This window comes from Pyrus communis, chromosome 15, assembly GCF_041283825.1.
Source record: "Pyrus communis isolate YQ-2024b chromosome 15, ASM4128382v1, whole genome shotgun sequence".
In the NCBI taxonomy this organism is placed as follows: domain Eukaryota; kingdom Viridiplantae; phylum Streptophyta; class Magnoliopsida; order Rosales; family Rosaceae; genus Pyrus; species Pyrus communis.
The window spans coordinates 8002962-8019078 of record NC_142579.1 but is presented as its reverse complement, the minus strand read 5'-3'; the positions used below and the strand labels follow the sequence as shown (position 1 = coordinate 8019078).

The 16117-nt window shown below is 38.3% G+C and overlaps 1 long non-coding RNA gene across 2 annotated transcripts; it reads left to right on the top strand.

Moving 5' to 3' along the window:
* Positions 1 to 9350: 9350 nt before the first annotated feature.
* Positions 9351 to 11423, top strand: LOC148690479 (uncharacterized). Of its 2 annotated transcripts, XR_015956487.1 has the most exons (4): positions 9351 to 9621; positions 10111 to 10812; positions 10907 to 11068; positions 11203 to 11423. It is a non-coding gene; the product is annotated as an uncharacterized LOC148690479 (long non-coding RNA). The 2 variants fall into 2 exon arrangements; XR_015956486.1 differs by having other exon boundaries at positions 10111 to 11068.
* The last annotated feature ends 4694 nt before the right edge of the window (positions 11424 to 16117 follow it).

Genomic DNA, 16117 nt, shown 5'->3' with positions numbered 1-16117 from the left:
GTTTTTACTTTAAATTCGTGAAAAAAAACCCAACCCCCTTTACTTTGTTGTGTCAAATTAGCTAGAATCTGTCAAATTTGTGTTTTTAAGTGTTTTGAGTCAAGTTAAAGTTAGAATTCATCCAAATCACCCTTTAGAATTTAGTTTGGGTCTTTTTTATTGTTTTGTGTTGTTTTGAGTCTCTTTAGTTTGTTTTGAGTCATATAAATCTAGTTAAGTGTTTTCAAGCCTAGTTTCATGTTTTAAAGTCAGTTTTAAGTAGATTAGCAATCCTTCCTAATCCTCGGCCTAGAACGATCCCTACTTGCATCTTTACTACAATTGTCAACAAGAGGGTTTAATTTGAGTGCTAGTTTATATCACGTCATGTATTTGAGAAGTCTATGGTTGGTAAAGATTTTGGACACGTTCTCCACAGCGAAGTGTTGTCCGATTTTCAAGTCAAGATGTATTTGAGAAGTCTATGGTTGGTAAAGATTTTGGACATGTTCTCCACAAAGAAGTGTCATCTGATTTTCAAGTAAAGATGATACCTGTTGACTCTAAGTCATGAGTATGATGGTCCGTTTTGCATTGGGAAACATAAGCGATACTCCGTTATGCTTCATCAATATAGCCAAAACATCAAGAGAAAACGTTATCGCAGATTTCAAAATTATCGATGTTATTGAAAAGTGTATGAACAAGGGTGGGAGATAAACGACACTTCAGTTGTCAAAACTTTACTCATTTTTCACGCATCAACTAAATTAATTTTTTCATCTGCCAACTTGGATAGAAAAACACTTCAGCTGAAAAGTCACTAACGAACTACTGATAAAATTGATAAAGATAACAAATAATTCACGAAAAGTTGTGGGAATGTCACACTTTCTTTTACTACAACCTTTTGGGGAAATGAAAATAATATTGTTTGCTGCGATCACATCTTCCATGAAAAGTACTAATCTAAACAAAGCTAATATTCGAGAAATTTGGTATAAAACTGACTGCCAGTGTTTAGAGAATTGATCTCATGGTTGAAATATGTGAGAAGGTCTTCGGTAGGACTACTACAAATTCGTTAGGCTATGAAAGAAAGCTCGGACTCAAAAGTTCGGTCGGGTTGACCACCAATTCGAAGTATGAGTTCATGGCTTTTAATCATCACCTGCTTTAGTTGCAAAAATTTAGGTACGATCCTAACATTCAGTCTTTTGGCTTCGCGGATAAGTTTAAGGTTCCCACAATAAAGTGTTGGGTTGGATAAATCCTTAATCAATAAGTGTGATGTTTGGTGCTAAGCGCATCACATACAAGTTGTAATTGTTATATCGATCTAGGACTGGACTGGCACCTACAATGGCTCCAAAGTGAGTGTACGGTGCGATGTGAACATGAAGTTGTAGCCGTTCGAACGAGGAAAGCCAGAGTCACTGATAGTAATCGAACCTAAGCATAATATTGGGACCCATTAGCAAAACTCAATTCAAACGTTTGAATTTTGAGAAACAGACGCTAGATTCAAAATCAGCGCATCAAAATACGCTAAAAAGGGCCCCGGGCAAATTTTGTAAAAAGTCAACGGTCAAGCATAAAAAGTCAACCGGGATGCTCTGGCAGTCAACTATGTTAAAGCTTTGGAATTTCACTAAATGGATGTCAAAAACAGACTCGGAGTGTCGAAATTAGCGTAGAAGGGTTTCCGAGAAAAATTTTGAAAAAGTCATCACAAGAAATATTCCAGAGAATATTCCTAGAATATTCTAAGCCCATTTGAAATTGGGCTGGGCTGGATCATTGGGCCAAAGGTTCAGGCCGGGTTTGGGCCAGGTTTGAGCTTAGGCCCTTTGTTTTACAAGTTGGGTTGACCCGATCCCTGTTGCGAGTCTGGTTGCCGATTTTTGGGCTGGTTTGGCCAGGATAAGATCGGAGCTCAATCTTTAACCATTTCACTAAAAAATTCAACCAAAATAAAGATGAAAAGACGAGGGAGTCGAATCTACCTTACCCAAGTAAAATAGGTAGCCGGGAAGCCTTGAGAACTGCTTGCAAAAATCACGGCCGTCGCCGGAAAGCTTGGGGAGGTCTCCCTGATTTGATTTATGCATTAGATCATCATCAAAACATGTATACAACTTAAAAATTGAATCAAAACATTAAAGAGGAAGAGATCAAAGGTATTTTAAGTCTTACCTCGCCGGAAAGATTTGAGAATTTGCCGGAGTTCTCCATCCTCTGTTTCTCTGGTTTGAGTGTGGGCTCGAGGATTTAGTTCAAATTTCCGGTCTCGAGGAGATAAATGGAAGAACTGAGGGTGATGGTGATGTGGCTCGTCGGCGATGTGTGCAGTGGTGGTGGTGCTTCGGTGCACATAGATGAATAAGAGAGCTAAGGGAATGTATGAGAGATATAGAAAGAGAAGGCTGAGAGAGTAGAGAGAGTCTGAAGAAGGTGAGAAAGTTCGAGAATGTCCTTTGAATGATCTATGGGCCTTATGGGCAAGAAATATAATTAAAATAATAAAATATCCTTTCAAAAAAATATCAAAATAATGATATAATAATATAAAATTTTGAATAAATATATGAAATATAAAGTAGTAATTTTTACGAAAGTATTTTTTAGACTCGTAGTTCCGTAAAACCTTCATCGTAACTCCGAATTTAGTTCTTCTTGCCCCTACGCGTTTGTAACGTCGAGTACCTTGAGGATACAAAAGAATAATAACTCAAATGTGTCACAAAATATCAGTCTATGAAAGTCAAAAACTCGTCTTTAAGGGCATTTTCATCAATTCATTCTTTTAAAATTAATAAACTCGTAAAATTTGGGACGGGTTGTTACATAAGCGCTCCAGATTTCTTATCTTTACATAATCTCAATATTTTTTTAGATACAAGTTTGTAGAATTCGATCACCGCTTAAGTTCTGTAAAGATGACTTAACCGAACAGGATCTCCTGGAGAAAACCTATTCAACCTTCACCAAATTTTCAGATTTGATCTCCATTTTACTTATCATTGAAAAGCAAAACTAGCTTTTGATGAGGAATCATCAAGCTCGACCCATTGGCTTGAACGCTCTTTGAATCGCATGCAACCAATTCTAGCAACCACAACTGACAGAAACCCCATCGTGGCTGTGGTAATGGGCGGCAAGCCCTACCACGGGCCCAAGATCAACAAAGACAAGGCCCACCCAAGGGAATAAATGTGACCCAGAAGCATTAACCCCTTGCCTCTAAGGCCCCAAACTTCAAGAACAAGGGAAAAGCTACCGTTCAATTGGCTTTTACTGAATTAGACGTGTGCTACCGCTGTGGATCAAAGGATCATTGGTCACGCGTATGCCGAGCTACCCCAAGGCTATTGCCAAGTATCATTTCGGTTGTGAGACTAACTTTATGGAAGTTGAACATCCCAAATATGCTACTACAACTATGGAGGTTTCAGATTTTTAGGAGGCATCTGTTTAGGGAATTTTACACCCCTTGTGGCTAAACCCACTAAGAGTGGCCGAACCCCCCTTTTTTTTTTCTTGGTTTATGGTTTAATTTTTGGACAATTTTTCTAAGTGTTTGGAATTATTTGTTTGGTTTGGTTTGTTTTGAATTATGGATAATTTTTTTATGGACATTATTTCTTGAATTAATTACTTGAATGAATGGAATTATATTTATGCATATGACCGATTCAACTAATTTATTTCTAGGTATGACTAGTGGGGAAGTTAATTGTCTGGTTAATAGTGCAACCATGCACACCATCCTGTGTGAGAAACACTATTTTACTTACTTCGTACCTAAAAATGCACCTTTGACAACCCTTTCAAGCCCATCTAACCTGATAGAAGGATACGGAAAGGCCCACATTATGTTGTCCAATGATACTGAATTAACCATTAAGAGGCACTCTATTCTCCACGTTCCGGAAGAACGCTGCTGAATTTTAGAGATATTCGAGATAATCAGTATAATGTTGAAACCACTAAAGATAATGGTTCTGAATTTCTTTGTATCACTTCTTATGAATATGGCCAGAAGCATATTCACGAGAAGTTGGAATGTCTCCTGAGTGGGTTGTACATAACAACCATTTGATCCATTAAGACACATCATGTGGCCAGCCCTATGGCTGGGTTCTAGAAAACCCTACTGCTTTGGCATGATCGAATGGGACACCCCGAAGGAGATATGATGCGCCGTATCCTTAAAGTATCACATGGGCATCACTTAACATCTTATCTCAGCCATCTACTTTGCAAAGCATGCTCCATGGGGAAGTTGAACATTCAACCCTCAATTACAAAGATTATTCATGACCCCAAACCTAATTTTCTTTAGAGGATTCAAGGGGATATTTGTGGACCTATCTAACCAACATGCAGACCATTTAGATATTTCATGGTGTTGGTTGATGCATCGACACAATGGTTACATGTCTGCTTATTGTCGACACACAATGCTACATTTGTGAAACTCCTAGCACAAATTATTAAGCTTAGGGCTCACCATCCTGATTATCCGATCAAGTTGATTTGACTGAATAATGCTGGAGAGTTTACATCACAAACTTTTGATGATTATTACATGTCAATTGGGATTGAAGGTGAACATCTTGTACCCCATGTTCACACCCAAAATGGCTTGGCAGAGGCTTTCAAAAAGAACTTTCAAATGATAGCACGGACTTTGGTTATGAGAACCAATTTGTCGATTTCTGCCTGGAGCTATGCAATATTGCACGCAGCTATGTTGGTCCCCATGAGGCCCACTGCTACCCAACCTCATTCACCATTACAGTTGGTTACTGAATACGAGCTCGACGTCTCGCATTTATGTGTGTTTGGATGCACAGTCTATGTGCCAATAGTGCCACCACTACATATCAAAATGGGTCCTCAGAGAAAAATAGGAATCTATGTCGGTTATGATTCATCATCCATTATACACTACTTAGAGCCCTTGACAAGAGATCTCTTTACCGCACATTTTGTGGATTGTCACTTTGATGAGACAGTCTTCCTGTCGTCAGAGGGAGATAAGATCACTAACGTTTCTGTTGAACGCCACGAATTGTCATGGATTACTCTTACTATGTTTCATTTAGATCCTCGCATCCCTCAGTCTGAAACTGAAGTGCGATGTATTCTAGATCTTCATAGTATCGCTCAAGGCATACTGGATGCTTTTATTGATCTAGCAAATGTGATGAGATCATATATACCCATTGCAAACGCACCTGGAAAGATCGACATAATTAACATAAGCCATAACATCACCGTGTAAAGCCGAACCGTCCCCGAGGGTGGGGCGGCCGCACCTCCCACACGGCAAGGTACACTGGTGGCTAGCCAATCATCTGCTCCTACCTTGAAGCATGGCAGATCTCTTAAAGATTCACAACCCCGAAAGAGGAGAACGACACAAACTAGTAACACTAGTTTGAATTCGACCATTGCTTACTCACCTGTTTCAACGCATGAGGTTATTCTAGATTACGGTGATGTCTTAGACGAGACATACCAACCTCCCGAGAATCATGAGATTTTGGTCCATTATGCAGTATTGGATGAGGTTTGGAATCGAATGAGATGATTGTCGATGATGTATTCGCGTATATCGTTGCTTTTGACATCATGTTTACCAATGATATTAAACCACATTTTGTTTATGAGTGTCGACGTAGAACGGATTGGTAAAACTGGAAACAAGCAATCTAGGTCGATTCGCTTGCAAAACGTAAGGTGTTTGGGCCCGTAATGGACGTCATAACGTTCCTCTACCTTATCAGTTTGGTAGTTTATGAAAAACTAAATATGCAGCTTATGAATGTGGTAACTATGTATCTCTATAGGGATCTAGATACAGAAATCGAAATGAAAGTTCCAAAAAGACTTCCATTAACTAGTTCAAATAGTTCTAGACCACGGAACATTCTCTCGATAAGATTGAGGATATCACTTTACGGATTGAAACAATCCAGGCGGATGTGGTATAACTATCTGAGTGAATATTTGACAAGTCAGGGTTATGTGAACAACGCAACTATGCCCATGCGTGTTCATCAAGAAGTCACATTCTATATTTACGATCATTGTAGTTTGTGTCAACGACATGAACCTCATCGGAACTCCGGCAGATCTTGAGGAACTTACCGTTCACTTGAAATTGAAATTTGAGATGAAAGATCTTGGGAAAATTTGATATAGTCTTAGCCTGAAAATCAAGCATTGTTTGGATGGAATCCTAGTACATCAATCGAACTACACTCAGAATGTGTTGTGACGTTTTAATGAGGATAAAGCGAAGCCTTCGAGTACTCCTATGGTCTTTCGGACTCTAAATGCTAAACAAGATCCTTTCCGTCCCAAGAAGGATGAGAAAGAGATTTTGGAGCCTGAAGTTTCATACCTAAGTGCAATTGGTGCTTTATAGTACTTGGCTCAATGCACTAAACTTGACATCTCATTTGCTGTTAATCTTTTGGCTAGATACAACAATGCTGTTAATCTGTTGGCTAGATACAGCAATGCTCTTACAGGTAGACACTAAAATGGTGTTAAAGACATTTTTCGCTACCTTAAGGGTACGATGAATTTGGGCTCGTTCTACACCCATGAATCCTCGAGATGAGTCGTCGCCCCTTCGGTCCTCGAGCCGATTCCCAACTCGCTGGTTATGCATATGCCAGTTATCTATCTAACCCACATTAGGCACGCTCTCAAACAGGTTATGTCTTTACCCTTGGAGACACTGCTATATCTTGGAGGTCTACCAAGAAAACGTTAGTTGTGACTTCTTCAAACAATGCTGAGATTTTCACCTTGCATGAAGCCTCATGTGAGTTTTTTTGGTTGAGAACAATTATGGAACATCTTCGAAGCACTAATGGTCTTACTTCCAACGATGATCTTCCTACGACAATCTTTGAAGACAATGCAGCATGTATCGAGCAGTTAAAGAAATGATACATCAAGGGAGACAACATCAAACACATAGGGCCGGAGTTCTTTTATTCTTATCAACAAGAACAACATCAGAACATTGAAGTCAAGCAAATCCGTTCCCAAGATAACCTGGTTGATCTCTTTACCAAGTCATTGCCCAAGTCTACTTTTCAAAAGCTCGTCCAAGGAATCTGTATGCGTACATTATATGAGTTGAAATGCTTGTATTTATCTTATTTGGAACTTGTCTAACTCAAGGGAAGTATCCCGAAGCATACTCACTGGATCTTAATGCACTCTTTTTCCTACAATTAGGAGCATTTTTCCCACTGGCTTTTTGCTACCTAACGAGGTTTTGATGAGGCACCCATCCTAGGATGATCATACTTTGTTGAATTCACTACTTTCGTCCTGTTTGATGTTTGTTTTGGACATTATGCATACTTCTCACTTTTCTCATTAGTCCATGGGTTTTTGCCTACCTTAGGTTTTACCATAGCGAGGTTTTGTGGGTTTTACTAACAATGCATACTTTCTTTTAAATTTGAGACTCTCATTCACCTGTTGTGCCGTCAACTTCATCAACTGTTCTACCTCAACTATTGAAGACCTGATGCGATATTTTGTTTGAGTATTTACACACTAAAGGGGGAGTGTTGCAGTCCTACTGGATTAGAAATGTGATTGTGTAAATCCTAGTGTATCTAAGAATATCTTGGATTATCCTATTAGGCTTGTTATCCTATTAGGGTAAGGATTGCTCCTATCCTACTACTATAAATAAAGGAACAATGGGGGTGATACAACAACACCTCAAAATTACATCTATCTTTTCTTTCTCTTGCCGCCGGCCCTCTCCCTCTCTAGTTCTGAATTACAGTTCAGTTGATTAGGCCTACAACATTTAGGTATTTATAGGAAGAAAAAAAATAGAATTTTAATTTTTTTTAATTCGTCCAAAGAAAAAAAATGAATCCAACTGCTACATGACGTCAACTTGATGTCATGCAACTGTTGGCTGATGTAGGTTGGGCCCCATCAGTGGGCTTGCTAGTTGGCTTCAATTGCCTAGCTCGATGGTTTTGGGTTGGAGTTTGGCCCAATGGATCCTCTTTTTTCTTTGGCTTGGACCTTTGTTGAATATGGCTTTTTCCTCATTTCAGGCTATAAAAGAGCCCATAGCCCTATGACATGACCACTCCAGATGGCCTAATAAAAAATACGGAAATTGATAGAAATGGATCATTTCCTTAAGGCTTACTATATTAGTACCCCACATATTCTTGATAAACCTCATGTACTTAATACACCCTACATTTATTTCTTTAATTAAAAATTATCTTAATACACCTCCCATATTTCCCCATAATACCCTGACACTCTATATTCTTAACATACACTTTATATTTTCTACATACACCCCCACATTCTTCAATTTTTATGATACTAATTTTTAATTTTGATGGCCGCACATTTCTTATACACCGCACATTCTTCAAATTTTATGATGCTCATTTTAATTTTGATGGACTGAATCTAGATACCTTGCTGTTCACTAGGTTAATTACTTATGTGGTTGACTTTGCTTTAGTTTCCAGCTTGATAGCATATTGTCATTAACGAGTTTGGGCACTTACGCTTACATTAACTTTTTTATCTTCGTGCAGATTGGAAGATCTTATGTTACTTCCAAACTCAAGAATTATCCATAGTTTCAAGCTGTCGCTTTTGTAAACCACAGAGTTGGTTTTAAGGCATAAGTTCTGAACCTTTTCGACATAGTAAATGCCGGGATGTGATATAATGTGTGGTTGGAATGAAAATAATTTCTTGCAGTCACAGTGACCAATACCATTGACATATTCATAGACATTATCTGACGATTTCTAACAAGCAAAATGATATTTTAGAGTCGACAGGGCCATATCCATCACAGAAAATAATTAATTAATAACCATGGGATAGTTCTTTATCTCATGTGAACTTATGAACCCCTGCATATATGGAGTAGTTTCTCAAGCGTTTGTAGTTTCATTAGTTATGGTTTAGCTCAATGACGGAAGATGATAGGGGTTTTATAGTTGAAGAGATAAATATAAATTAAAAGTGATGTGGAGTGTATTTAGAAATCTCTTAATTTTTTTTAAAACTTAATAAGATCAAATTGGCATTGCATAGTATTGTACATAAATCATTTAATATTGAATTTTAACGTGGGATGCATTCGACAATACGTAGGATGCTAATAAAAAAAAATCTTTCCTTAATTTTGGGATATGCACAGAACATGCAAACAGGCACAACAATATGACAGAACTGGGACTTACCTAAAACTTGAAATAACCAAATTTTCCTATCATATAAACGCGTTGTTGCAAAGACCCAGTAGCATTTTCTTCTTCCTTGTCCGAAAACCACTATCGCGATCCCCAGCTCGACGAACCGTAACCTGAACAGTACGACCTATTTTCCGACCGACACCAAGTTTTTATATCCTTCTCCAATTTTCCGATGAATGCCAAGTTTCCAAATCATTTTCCACTTTTCCGAGCGATGCCAAGTTTCCAATTTACCGACCAGCGTGAACCAAATCCTTCTCCAATTTTCGGACCGTTGCTGTTTTAACTCAAATTTTCTGCAAGTTTCATGGTCAACGATTCATACAATTTTAATGGCAAAATCAAGAAAGAGGTATGTTTTGAATTGAATTTTCATTATTTGAACTGAGGTTTTCCTAATTTGGGAATTTAGGATTCTGGGTGAGATTGATTGTTTTGTACATTTAATTTGGGGGAAATAAACGAATTAGGCTTTAGGGTTGTGTAGTTGCATGTATTTTGAAGTTAATTTTGTTCATGGTTTGTTCGATCTATATTTAATTTTCATTTGTGCATATTGTGTACATATTATGTGCATTTGCATATGATACTGCTGGAAATTAATTAATTAATTTGTACTTTGGTTATATGGTGTAGATGTTGGGCATAGTTGCTTGAATTTGGTTCATGAATTGCTTAAATTTGATTCATATAAAAGAGTGCACATCGTGTGTAGATTGAGCATATAATGTGCATATACTATGTATATCATGTGTGCATGTTTGTGTTATTAATTTGATGTGCGTGTAAAATCTTATGGTTATCATTGTTAGATTCAAATGCTGTGTTGAAAATCTTACAGGTCGAAAGTCAAATCTTCTCCCCCGAAAAAACTCATGTGTTGGCCCGATGAGTTCTTTCTGCCACCATCTCGTGTCTATCATACACGATGGGGTGTCTTTCTAATATAAGAGGCTGATTTCCAAAAGATCAGCTAAAGAAATTTGAGGATTCTTGTTTCGAGAATCTTGTTGACGTGGACCGCATTGATTGGTTTAGGCAGTTGAACTACTACGTTATCCTTAGGGCTATTAAGGATAAAGTGACTGACGATTCCATATCCTTCCTATTTGGGAAAGATATTGCGACTTTCTGGAGCCGCTAATTCTATTTGATCACCGGACTAAAGCTTGCATAATTCTCGCCGAAAAAGAAAGAAGAGGAATGTCATATAATAGATACGTATTTCATGGGAAGAAGAAGATATTGTTGAAACAATTGGAGGACCAATTTAATAGTTGCCAAAACCAAGATGATCTGTACAAGCTGGTGCTACAGTCCACTTCGTTGTTTTGGGGAAAGAGAATGACTCAACCATTGAGTACCATCTCATTGACTTGGTAGACAATGAAGAAAAATGGGAGACCTATCCTTGGGGTTCACCATCGTCCCAATTGTTGATGCCAACTATCACCACTGCTACTTTGACCCAATACACCATTATCAAAGGAAAAAAGCAGAGAAATCAGGGGCTGGGATCTGGATTTGTATAAACTACATTCCAGTTAATTTAATTTTTCTTTTTTGTTATAAGTTTAACGTACTTTTACATTCGTTTTCGCTGCAACTTTTTTACAATATCAGTTTCAAATTTGCAGATTTGGTTATTCGAAACGTTTCTGTACCTAAAGAAAAAAAAAAAAAACAACTTGAGGGTGTGCATTGAGAACCTTGAGTTATTGCCCCGGATTTGCCATTAGGACACCAATATAAACCCGTCACATGAGAAGCTAAAGAAGGGTCTATTTGCTCAAGGAAAGGTATGTGTTCTTTTCATATCATCTCGCAGCAAGTTCTTGCAATTTTAATGAACTTACTGCATTTTTAAAATAAACAAAAAAAAAAAAAAAATTGAGTATACTAACTTATGCAACATCAATTCTGTTGAATGCAGCTTGTCGTCCAGCCCATTACTGCGCGTTACTAGAATAACATGTTTGATGAAGTTGAGCCTTCTACGAAAGCAACACCGCAACAAGAATATAAAGGTTTTGCGGATGTTGACGATGACTTTGAGGAAACTCCTTCATCGAAAAGCAAAGGGAAGGGCGAACATGAGACACCAATGGAAGCGAGTGTTGCCTTCAACTTCCAATTCAGTGGTTCATACATAGATCCGCGTACATTACAGTTTGAATTTAGACACATTGTTGTATTGTTTCTGTGAATGAATATCACTTTCGAGGGTAATTGATGAAATCATTATTTTTCATACATAGGATTATGAGTTTTTCCAAGGAGAAAGTTTGAGGAGTTCACACAGTCGATGAAGGTCCGGTTAATGACAATGTTAGAGGAATTAGAGTTCGAGCGGGGTGCCGAGAAGGCCTTGGCTACCAAGGTTGATTGTCTACGAGCCGAAGCAGTTGGTCAATCATTTCAGAAGAGCCCGACCCCGGATAAGTTGGTATAACCACGGACGCAAAAAATAAGTGGTGGATACCAAGTTGGATAAATCTGGTACCCCTCCGCAAGACCATGACCTAGTTTAAGAAGGTCTAAATGCATCGTTTGCTCCTCCTCACACCTCTACCATCGAACAAAATTCACCTACAGGAAAAGACAAAGGTGTATCGATAAGAGGTGTCACTTTTCCAGATTTTGATGTCGACCTGCCCACGATAGTTTCAGCCTGCAATGTAAAGGATGTCGCCCAATCACTCATGCATATATTGGAGTATAAATTGGATGGTGACTTGGGAGAAGGGCAAGTTGTGTATCTTCAAGAGCAAGATGACAAAACTGAGGTGAGCGAGCAAAATGGGCCAAATGAGGAACTGTTGAAGTGAACAAGCCCGCCAGTCTGTCTGATTCCGAGCCATTTCTCAGTAAAGGAATGTGGCGGAAGCGTAAAGGAATGCAACTCGTGCACCCTTTCACCCCTTTCTAATGCTACAAAAAAAAAAAACAGGAAACTTTCTGATAGTCGAGGTGAGGATGTCAGAGTTTTTATCGCGAATCCCATGCGCAGTATCCCGAAGCCCGATGTGGAGGTTTTCGTCGACGTCGTAACGAATTGGGCATATTCGCCGATGTACGTTCATTTTCGATGGTAATTAAAAAAATTGAATATTCCACAACTATCCATGTTGGAATAAAAACCTAATTTTTTGTCGTACTAGCGATAAAGTGGACTTACACATTGGCTACTGTGGGCTAGCAATGTTTTACCACGCGTCCATTCGGAGGGTAGATTGCACATCAACATAAGTATTTTTTTTTTTTTAATTTTTAACTACTTTCTGTTTCACACATTATAAGTCAGTACAAGTGTTTAGTATTGCCTTTTACTATGCATTTCAACTTGGACTCAACACATCGACGTCGGCCTTTACATTCTGAGGAATTGACCATTGGATTATCCCAAAGTTTTTGGGGATCGGCGGACAACTGCTGACTATTTTTTCTGGGTAAGTTTTATGTTGTTATTCTTACCCTCAATTTCGTTTACTTCTGTTCCTAATACGAATTCATTGTGATTTACAAATAGATCGACATGTCCTTTGTTTTTGTTTTATGTGCGAAAATCTTTATTTTTGTTGCAATGCATTGGTGTAGGAAAAGTTGAAAAATGAAGTTACGGATTTTGAGAACACCAAACCAAAGGTTAGGGCCAAGGGGAAGCCAAAGGCGAAAGATGCTCCGACTTTTATGCCTTCGAGGCACTTGATCAATGTCGCGTTAGGCATAGTAGGCGTTACGCCACATACGTGTTTATGGGAGGATGTTAATGTAGTATTTATCCTATGTCACGTGAACGGCGATCATTGGTTATTGGCTGATGTTCACCTCGTACGTAGCACCATCACGACTTATGATTCACATTTCTCGAGGTCACGGTGGCCAAAAATTAAGAAAGAACTTGCACATCTCTGTTTTGCAATTCTTGCTCTTCTGAAGGTGATGGGATTCGAGAAGGTGCGGCCTGATTTTAACCTAACCCAGAGAGCGATGGATAAATAGTTTATGTGAGAGTGCATTTTTGTGAAGTCATATCTAGACAACATTTATCTGACTACATTGTTTTTATTAAATTCTGCAATTTAAGTTACGTACACTTTGCATTTTATTTGTTTAAATGTTATCATAATTTTAGTACTTAACGGATCAGTGTTTGCCTTGCCATGTGCATGTTTTTGTAATTTTAGTACTTAGTGGATCAGTGTTTGTCTTGCCATGTAAATGTTATCGTAACTTTTGTAATTTTAGTATGCATTATGTATATCATGTGCGTGTGTTGAGCATGTAGTGTGCATGACATATGCATCCTTTGAGCAAGTTTTGTGCATGTCCCAAAAATCCTATTTTGGTCCTAAGATTAAGCAAATGGCTCATTTCTCAATAATAAATTACATAGATGACATTGAAGTAATGAAACGTTAATGTCTTTCTTATGACAAACCACACAGGGAATGTCGAAATATAAGAAAATTCAAAGATATGACCTTGCTACTAGAGTTTAACTTGAACATTTAACTAATGAAGCATTAAGGTCATTCTTATGACAAACTATATCGGAATGTCGAAATATAAGAAAATTTGGAGGACGCACAAAAGAGTTCCAAATATCCCTAACACAAAAGAACCGTAGAACAATCTACCAAGTGGCCCCAACGGCAAGTGCCTAGTAATAGTCAACGGCCGCTCGTTTCCCGTTGACATCTACTTTCATTGCATAGTGGCGAAATATCTGGAATCCCTCACAAAGTTCCAACCGATAACCTTCCTCGCCCAACGCATCAATGTACGCAGTGGATGACATGAACTTCTTTATCTTGATATGATCTCCTCGATCTCTTTTGCCATGATCATCTTCACAGGTTGACGAGCCCTTTTCAATTTCCGTTTCAACGATGTGAGGTTCTTCACATGATTTTCCTTTTGCTTAGAAATCCTCCCTACAATTGCTTCAACCTCATACGCCTCCCACGAACCTATGTCTTCAGTTCGGGAGTAGGTGAGAGGTGAGCAAGAGTGGGGATGGGAAGGGGAATATTTTAGGGGGGAAGCAAGAGTGGAAGGGAAAGATGAAGATTTTTTTACTTGAGTGTGGTTATGGGTGTCTTTGTTTGAGGGGTGTATTGTGTTGTCTTTTATAGACACAAATTCAAAGGATAACCAAATATTTCGTGCCTACCTGAAAACTCAAAAAGGCGGCCCAAAATTTAGCCCCCTTTGAATTTCCCTATGAGGCAAAATTTTGAAAATTTACTATTTCAAATTATAATGCACATGTCATGCACATTTATGTACAATATTTGCTCCATAAATTCTCAAGTATCTTAATACAGGACTTTTAAATTGGAGCAAGTAAACTTTTGATATTTTGTTATATTCTTTCAAGCATAACTGAAAGCATACAATGGCTTTCACACTAAATGGTGAACAAGAGTGAAATTGAAGTAGTCATTAGTCCCATGTCATTGCAAAGAACGGGTATTTGAATCTTACATCAAAGTGAACAAAAGTATTATCTTGACACGCCAATGTCCCAAATTAACAAGAAGGACACTAATAACGTTGGAAGACTACACAAAAGGGACCTTTACAGTGTGTGAAAAAAGGCAGTGTAACTGGTTATCGTTGAAGCACAAAAACTTCCGACTTTTCCCCACTACAAACATGGGCGGCAAATGCCTCGCCTAGAACAAGTGCCTATGAATAAGGCTACCTTTGTTGGTATGTAACGTCGATATTATGCCAATCCGTGTTGGTCATGCTCCCCTTAAAAAGTTTGGCGCATGCGGAACAACTTAACAACAGCTTCATACGCCTTATTCTTCTTCATCCCCAGCTCGCCGGACACCTTGAACCACCTAACATTGTCCTTATACAATCAATGTTTAAGTTTCTATTTGAGGAGTCTCACCTTTATACGGTTCTGCCAAGTTCAAAGTCCATGCCCGTGCTCAATTTCCTTCAACCACTCAATTCTTGCCCGACAAAGCTCTTTTTTTCGTTTTCAATCTTGGTGATCCAACCCTTGAAGAATGTTACCTATACCCTAGCAACAATGTTTTCCGCATTCAAATCAAATTCTAGTGACATGGTTCTCTACGTCGAATTCCCCAATGGATGTCAAGTAATCAGACATGTTGGACCTTTCTTTTTTTTTCTTTTTTTTTTATTTTTTTATTTTTTTTTTGAAAAGAGGCTATTAAGGTGATGAAGTCTGCAGTGTGTGTTTGTGTTTGTGTGGAGTGAGAAGTGTCAAAGGTGTGTTTTAATAGGTGAACCAATGCATGAGTGCCTAGCAAAATGGGCCATAAAGTGGCACCAAAACTTATTTTGTTGGCCTAGGAAAAAAAAGGGATAAATGGCGCCAAAAAGAACAAGAATGGGACACTTTTCCCCAATTTTTTAAGGAACAATTTGTTATAAACAACTATGTGATGGCGCCAAAAGGGATGAGACTTACCCCATTTTTGTAAGATTTCTTATCTTTGAAAAGGCATGAACCTCATCTTAGTGTAAATCCGAAGCTAAAAAGTACTACTTGCTTAACAATTTTTGGCTTCCATGGTTTTTGCTAAATGGAATGGTTGGCTTCATAACCTTAGTGATAAGACAAGGTAGATGTGTTGTAGATGACCTCATCTTTATGTCTTATCCTAAACTACTTGAGTTGTGTAGTGTAAGTGGACTACGTAAGATGTGCTTTGTCCTCATGTTTATTGTCACCTTGGATTACCTCCAAACCCGAAAAAAAAAACCATGTAAAAAGGGAAGGAAACCTGCAAAGGTCCCTTAGCAATTTCCCAAAACAAAAATGCATGGCAACTCATTAATGATTAATAATAGGGTTGTTT